Source organism: Cibotium barometz, chromosome 65 (genome assembly GCF_041138505.1).
Source record: "Cibotium barometz isolate CiBa-2024 chromosome 65, ASM4113850v1, whole genome shotgun sequence".
Lineage (NCBI taxonomy): Eukaryota > Viridiplantae > Streptophyta > Polypodiopsida > Cyatheales > Cibotiaceae > Cibotium > Cibotium barometz.
In genome coordinates this window covers 25,048,212-25,056,518 of record NC_141110.1, presented here as the reverse complement: position 1 = coordinate 25,056,518, position 8,307 = coordinate 25,048,212, and the positions used below count along the sequence as shown (strand labels likewise).

Genomic DNA, 8,307 nt, shown 5'->3' with positions numbered 1-8,307 from the left:
TGCTTTCCTGTAACCCTAATTCCAACACTTCAACTCATCCCAAACTTCCAAGAGAGATCCCATTTAAATTCAATCTCATTCGTCGACGGTTTTCTTTTTTCCCAATCACTTCATCATCCTAGTTTTTTGTAAGGGTTTAATCATCATAAACATAAGTTACCTTTATATCAGGAAACTTCATCCCTCTTAAGTTAGAATTTGTAAATATCACAAGAAAATTTTGTGTCCCTAGAGACACTCGAAAGGTTGTATAATAATGGGAAGGTCACAGATTGTTGCACACTTAATAATGTTAGACAACAAGACAAAAAGGTACCTAGTATGCTAAAAACCATTCAACAGAAACATATTTGTTTCTTTAATATGAGTGAAAAAAGTACAATTCACAACTTGGAGGAATTGCAGAAATAAGTAGTCCCCAATGTGACGTCCACATAAGTAATCACCACAAGACAACTCGAAGAAAAATCCCATAGAGTCCTAGAGCAAAAATATGTAGGAGAATAGAAAACTTTGGTTGGGTAGTGTAATGAAAGAGTGCACATATATTTCTTTAGGCCCTTTGTGTGCTCACAAGTTATTTGATATGTAGGAGAATAGAAAACTTTGGTTGGGTAGTGTAATGAAAGAGTGCACATATATTTCTTTAGGCCCTTTGTGTGCTCACAAGTTATTTGATATGTACCAAATGGTCTGATTAATGTTATAACCCATGTATGGCCCATTCTCTTTGGTGCATCATATTGAGAGAACTACCTTCTTGAGTGTGTATGAATTTTTGGTACGATTGAGCCTAAACAAGGAAACCATGCATGCACACACATCTCACCCTAGATCTACTTATTCTTGTGGAATGTCCTATATATCGAACCCTACCTTTGGGTAAGGGCCATGTTTCTCTTAGTACCTCAAATCTCTTTATTCTCATGGAATGTCCTATATACCCCAACCGTACCTTTGGGTAAGGGCACTGTTGCTCTTAGTATCCCCTTCATTTGCTACTTTTTTCCATGTGTCTTGTCTCCTTATCTCCATCCTAAGATGAAAGCTTTATTGCTCCTTGCCGTATTTCTTTAGTCCTAAACTCTACATCTTTCACCCTACTTTCATAATGAGGGTATGCATCTTTGATTATCCTAGTTGTGTTCCTTCCAAGTGTTTCTTTAGTCCTAAACTCTACATCTTTCACCCTACTTTCATAATGAGAGTATGCATCTTTGATTATCCTAGTTGTGTTCCTTCAAGAAAACAAATTATCTTGAATCAAGAAAGTCCATCCCTTTATACCAAAACAAAATATCAAATGTACATTAGATTCAAAGAGTTGACAAATTGATGTTGGTTGTTGTACAAAAAATAAGTTTTAGACAATAACACGACACATTACCTAGATTGCTAAGAATAATCTAGGGTAGTTATATTTGTTTCTTTATATATGAGGGAGGTAAAATTACATTAATTTCAAACTTGGAGGGGTTGCTGGAAATGAAATATCCTCGATCGATGGTGAACATCCACATAACGTAACAAACACAAGGAAATCCTAAGAAGAATTCCATGAAGTGCTAGAGGGGAAAACAAAAAGAAGGAAGAATGAAAAACTTGGATGGGTGTGGGATTCATCAGAATCCTGAATAACAAAACACAAGAGAAACCTAAGAAGAATCTCATGGAGTGCTAGAGCGAAGGAAGATTGAAAAAAATGGTTGGATGTGGGATTCGTCAGCTCAGCAAGATGGCAAGTCAAAGGGCAGGAGCTTAGCAAGATGGCAAGTCAAAGGGCGGGGGCTGAACGCACTGCTCTGCTCCAATGCCATTTGTTAGAAGGAAAGCAGTTTCCAAACCCCAACTTGCGTGGATCTCCAAGTGACAGTGATGAACCACACTCCTGCATGCATAGGGCGAAGGTAGCTTCCTGATCTGAAGGTAGTTTAAACCTTTGAAGACAATGGAGCAAAAACCTTTGATTTGTTTTGATTTTGGAGCTTGATACAAGATGGGAAAATATGTTTGAAAGTAGTTTAAATTTAAATTTCAAAAAACATCTAACCATTTTAATAATCTAACCTACCCTAAGTGTATAGCTATCTAGGGGGTGGCTCTTATACCAACTTGAGATTTGCACCTAGAGTTGATTAAGGTGTATAGAAATGGATCAAAATGAAGATTGTAGAATGCTGGAAAGCAAGGAAAAGATTAACACTAATGACAATGGTAATGATAAAAATGAAGCTTAATGATAAGGCAAGAGGTTTAGCTCAAAAAATCATATGTTTGATCCAATAGATACAATGCATTTTTATAGGATTGAGTACATCAATAGATAGAGTGCTCTAAACATTTACCCCACTTCACTAGCTTTTTTTACATTGGGTACTTTGAGCATGGCATTGATATATCTCTACCACTGAGCATCAACACAGCTAGTTTTCTCCATAGAGTGTCAGTGCATTACGTTAGAAATAGGGGGACGTATGACTAGAATGTGGTCTCTTTTCATGTGGGCCTAATATAGATTGAATCACATACACACTGTTAAGTAGAAATGGTTGTTCACATACATTTGGTATGTTCATTCATAATACTAATCTAATTATCACCCATTTCTCAAAGAATGTCATGAAAGATTAATGTCTTCAAGAACTTTTGTAAAGTCATGCAGTTTCTTTTCCTTCCACATGCTACTTTTATCTCACCCAACACATAAATAATGAAGTTACAAGAATGTAATTCAATAATTAAAGTAGAATTTAGATAAATGAAGTTACAAGAACAAGTGAAATTTGGATAAGGTGAAATAGAATCTTGAAATTGAAAGGGATGTGTAAAAGTACAAGTGAGAGAAGTATAAAGTAAAATATGAACATCAAATAAGAACACAAAAAGGAACAATAGAAGAAATAAGATTTCACCTTGTTTTGAACACACCCTTCTCTTTAGAGGACTCCCTTTTTAGGTAGGGACTCCATTGCACTCAATCATCTCTTTCTTGTCTAAAAACTAAGCAGGGCCATGCTAAAGCTTTGAGCAAGATTTCTTAGCCTCCGATTTTCTTTTCTTGTACCCTATTTTCTTAGGCATGGCCTTGACCTTCTATTTTAGACTATCATAAAGGCTTACACTATTTTTTTTAAAACATAAGATCATGATTAATTTTTTAATGATTAGGATATTCAAGAGAATATAAATAATTGTATATAATCCATGTTTCCATCTTGTATTGTATATCATATGTAGATTATAGAAAAGCAAATGTATACAAAGCTTTTATATTAATTTAGTTCACTTTATTAAAGTTATACCATTGTAAATGTACAGATATAGATTCATTAATGTTTTATGTGGCAATTACAAACATCCACTGACTTATTATTGTAGACTTGTAAGAGTGGTTTGATCCATGAAAAAGCAACTTATTGAATATTGTCGAATATACTATTCAATCGTAATATAATATAGAATGTCACTAAGTTTTGTACACATCAACAAGCATTCTCATGCAATGCATAGTTTTTGGTACATAGCAAACTTGTTGGTATATGTGTGTGTGTACCCACATTAGTTACTAAGGTTCATGAAAATACCAAAAGCAATGAAAACAATCCCAAAACAAAGTATTTAAATAATCTAACGTCCGTGCGCAGATACAAAGTGGATTTGTGGATTTAGAAAAACAACCACAACTTAGTTAGGAATATTTCAATCTTAAAGTGGATGAAATATTTAAAAAATCAATATCTACTGAGCATTGAAAAAAGAGATTTAAAAAAGCAACAGTAAGCTAATTAAGAATATATATGTACTCTTATATGGTCGATGAGTTTTAAATTCAGAGTTTTGTAATTGCACTAGTTCTAAAAGTGGAAGAAACTTATTTTAGTTTGATCAAAAAAGAAAGGCAAAATGAACAAAAGGGGTTGAAAAAGTTTTCAAAGCACGTGATATATATATCAAGTGTGATTGTTGCTTGTAACGTGCAACGGGTGGATGTGGGTTGTCAAGAAACGCCACCCACTACAGATAAGGCTCCATTTTGCTTTGCCAAACATTAGAAACGGACAAGGTGAGACTCAAGGCAACTGCGATGAGAAAAGAGCACCCTCTGCAGTTCTAGCAGCGGTTGGTGAGATCACGCGGAGCTACCTCTACAATTTCACCGTCACCGGCCAGCGTGGCACCCTCTTCTGGCACGCTCACATCTCCTGGATGCGCCCTATTGTGCACAAGAGTTGGCCATCCTGTAGGGGTGGCATTGGTAACACGTTGAGAGTTTTGCAACTTACAAATTCAGGTGAGTGGTGGAATTCGGATACGGAAGTTGTGATAAAGCAAGCGCTGCAGTCTGGAGCCGGCCCCAACGTCTCCGATGCCTACACGATCAACGGGCAGCCGGGAGCCCTCTACAATTGTTCAGGCACGGACAGCTTATTGTCTGTACACAATTTGGTTGTTGTAAGAATCAGCGTATTAAATTACAGATTTGTTTAAGCTCCCGGTGGCGCAGAACCAGACTTACCTGCTCCGAATCATCAATGCCGGCCTCAATGACGAGCTCTTCCTCAGCCTCGCCAACCATACGCTGACCGTGGTGGAGATCGACGCCACCTATACCAAGCCCTTCAAGGCCAGCTCCATACTCATCGCGCCAGGGCAGACCGGTCACTGCCGATCAGCCAATCGGAAGGTACTTGCTCGCAGTGAGGGCCTACAACTCCGCAGGTCCCACCGTGCCCTTCGACGATACCACGGCAACCGCAGTGGTTGAGTATTTGGGATCCCCCAACTCCTCCATGCCGGTCTTGCCTGCCCTTCCTCCTTACAACGACACCACCTTGGCCAACAACTTCAGCGCTAGTCTGAGAACCCTCAACTCCAACGCCTTCCCAGACACCGTTCCCCTCAATGTAGACCGCCACTTGCTCTTCACCGTGGGCCTGGCCAGAAAACCCTGCCCTCGCGCCAAAGTATGCCAGGGGCCCTCTGGAGGCATGTTCGCAGCCGCAGTCAGCAATGTTTCTTTCACCCTTCCCAACACCGCCCTCCTGCAGTCCTTCTTCTTCAAGTCAATGAGCGTCAAGAAGAATCGGACCAGTGCCATGAATGTCTTTCCCACTAGCTTTCCGGACAACCCCGTTAGGCCTTTCAACTATACTGGTGCACAACCCAAGAACCTCGCTCCGCAGATGGGCACACGGCTCTCCTGGCTGCCCTTCAACTCCAGTGTGCAGCTCGTTCTACAAGGCACCAGCATCCTCGGCACCGAGAGTCACCCCATCCACCTCCACGGCTACAACTTCTTTGTGGTAGACCAAGGAGTCGGAAACTACAATAGCACGAGCGATCCCTCTACATTCAACATGGCCGACCCTCCTGAGCGCAACACTGTAGGCGTCCCCAAGGGAGGGTGGGTCGCCCTCCGCTTCCGGGCGGACAATCCAGGTACAACTACACCAATATTATGCCTTCAACAAGTTTTCATGTTCTTGCATTGCTGACATTAGTGTCACAACCCTATGCACTGTCACTTGGAGATCCACACTAGTTGGGGACCAGAGTAGTCCGTTCAGCCCCCGCCCTTCGACTTGCCATCTTGCTAAGCTGACGAATCCCACATCCAACCATTTTTTTCAATCTTCCTTCGCTCTAGCACTCCATGGGATTCTTCTTAGGTTACCCTTGTGTTTTGTTACTCAGGATTCTGATGAATCCCACACCCATACTAGCCAATTTTTTCATTCTTCCTTCTTTTTGTTTTCCCCTCTAGCACTTCATGGAATTCTTCTTAGGATTCCCTTGTGTTTGTTACACTATGTGGATGTCCACCATCGGTCGAGGATATTTCATTTCCTGCAACCCCTCCAAGTTTTAAATTAATGTAATTTTACCTCCCTCATATATAAAGAAACAAATGTAACTACCCGAGATTATTCTTAGCATTCTAGGTAATGTGTCGTGTTATTGTCTAAAACTTATTTATTTGTTGTACAACAATCAACATGATTTTGTCAACTCTTTGAATCTAGAGTACATTTGATATTTTGTTTTGGTATCAAGGGATGGAGTTTCTTGATTCAAGATAATTTATTTTCTGGAAGGAACACAACTAGGATAATTTTACGAGCATGTGAGGGGTCCCCCCCCACATTGTCGCAAAGTTTTGTCACCGTTGGACGATGTTTGGGTATGATGGTATCGTTAAGAACTAGGATTTTCCATGGCCTCTTGAGCATTAAAGACATTTGAAAATTCCACACTAGGTAGTAATTAATATACCAAAACATCATCCGATGTGGTGACCAAACTTTGGGAGCATTTGGGGGGTCCCCCCACATGCTTGCAAAGTTTGGTCACCATCGAACAATGTTTGGGTACGATGGCATGGTGAAGAGAAGATTTCTCCATGACTTTTCAAGCACTAAGAGACTTTAAAATTCCACACTAGGTGCTAAGTGATATACTGAAAACCATCCTATGGTGATCAAACTTTGCTTGCTTGTGGGGGGGTCCCCCCCACTACATGCTTGCACATGTTAACCACTCTAGTAATATTATTTTTCAAGCGTGGCTATGCTTCTTATAACTTATATTTTTGTAACCGTGCAAATCGCTGAACGATAAAAGCAATATGGGATGACCGATCTTACAACTTGTGTAATGCGGGTCATAGGAAGGAGATATACATAGAGCTAGGAAATTTATCAATGAGAAGCATTCTATTTCTAAAGAATTAACCATAGGAATGACTATTCTTTTGGGAGAGAGAGATATACATAAAAAGCATTATAAATAAGCATAAAGATTAACTTTTTTGTGATTAATCATCAAAATTCTTAGAGAAAGCTTGATTTGCATTAAAAACAACTAATTAGAAACTTCTCAAGCTTGAGAGGGGTTGAGAAGTGAAATTATTTGAGAATATTAACAAAAACCATGAAATTCCTTCTTACCTCTAGGTTTGGCTTGCTTCTTTATCTAGGAGTGAAGCCCCCAACCAATCAATTGGTTTAGTGAGTTGAGAAAAGAACTCCAAGAGTTGTTGAAGAGAGAGAGAAGCTCCAATGTCTCCAAAAGTAGAGAATTTTTAAGGGATAATAGAAAATATGATTATTTTAATGTAATACTGGCATGGTATAGCTCACAGATGACAATACAAAAGAATAAGGGTCTATTTATAGGTGAGGGAGGGCACTAACTGAGTCCAACTAAGTTCTAGAATTTTCCAGCTTCAGTTTGGCTGAATTTGAACAAGATTTGGACCAGTTTAGCTCCCATGTTGATCCAGTTTAATCTAGGAGAGAGGAGAGAGAAAAATATCTCAAATTTTTTGAATTAAAAACCCTCCCACACATGTGAAGGAGGCTCCTACCTCAAAGGTCCCCCTCTCCTTACCAAGGTGTCAAAAATTCATCATTCCTCCAAAATATATCATTTTTTTAGTAATATCTCTTATGTTTAAACTAAAATAAACCTTGTACTCAATCAACTCTTCATCTTATTTGAGCATTTACTCATTTTTGTGTATTTTCTTTTATTCATTGGATTTATCTCATCCCAATACTTGGATTAATCCTATTGGCCCATTGGAACCTTAATTGGACCATAATCCAAAAATTTCTAAAAATCTTGACCCTTAGCTAAGGTCCTTTGTTTATATCATTTTTAATTAGTTCCTGAAGCACCCTGAAAATTTTGTTTTGAACTTCTGTTTCAGGGAAATATATTTTTGATATTAGAAGAATTTTTATATCCAAAAATATCTCAATATTGAATTACCTCTCTCTAGAGTTTTTCTTCTCTCTAGGATAAAAACAAGAATTTCTTGTATTCAAAAATAGGAAATGATTACAGGGGATTGAGGTAAAAGCTTATTCATTATTCAGTCTCACGAGAAATCTTACATACTCTCCCACTTGAAAAACGCGAGATGTCCTCATCTCGCAAAGTGGGGGTAATCTTTTGCCAACTCTTCTTCTTTCTCCCAGGTGGCATCTTCTAGAAGAGGGAAGAACTTCCACTTTACGAAAAACTCTCTGAGAACTCTTCTCCTGAGAACCTTCTCCCGAACGTCAAGGATTTCTTCAGGTTGGAGTACCATTTGGCCTTGAGTCGGAGAAATCAATTGTTCGTCATCAAGCACGTGACTCGGACTGGGTAAATATTTCTTAAGCAAACTAACGTGGAATATATTATGTACCTTGATATGGGGAGGCAGAAGAAGTTTATAAGCTAGATCTCCCACTTTCTTTATAACAGCATACAGTCCACAGTATCTGGGGGAGAGAGCTTCTTGTACTTCCCTAAAGATAA

General features: G+C 38.9%; 1 pseudogene; it reads left to right on the top strand.

The window, feature by feature from the left end:
- The first annotated feature begins 3,987 nt into the window (after positions 1 to 3,987).
- Positions 3,988 to 5,495, top strand: LOC147603101 (laccase-12 pseudogene; annotated as a pseudogene).
- The last annotated feature ends 2,812 nt before the right edge of the window (positions 5,496 to 8,307 follow it).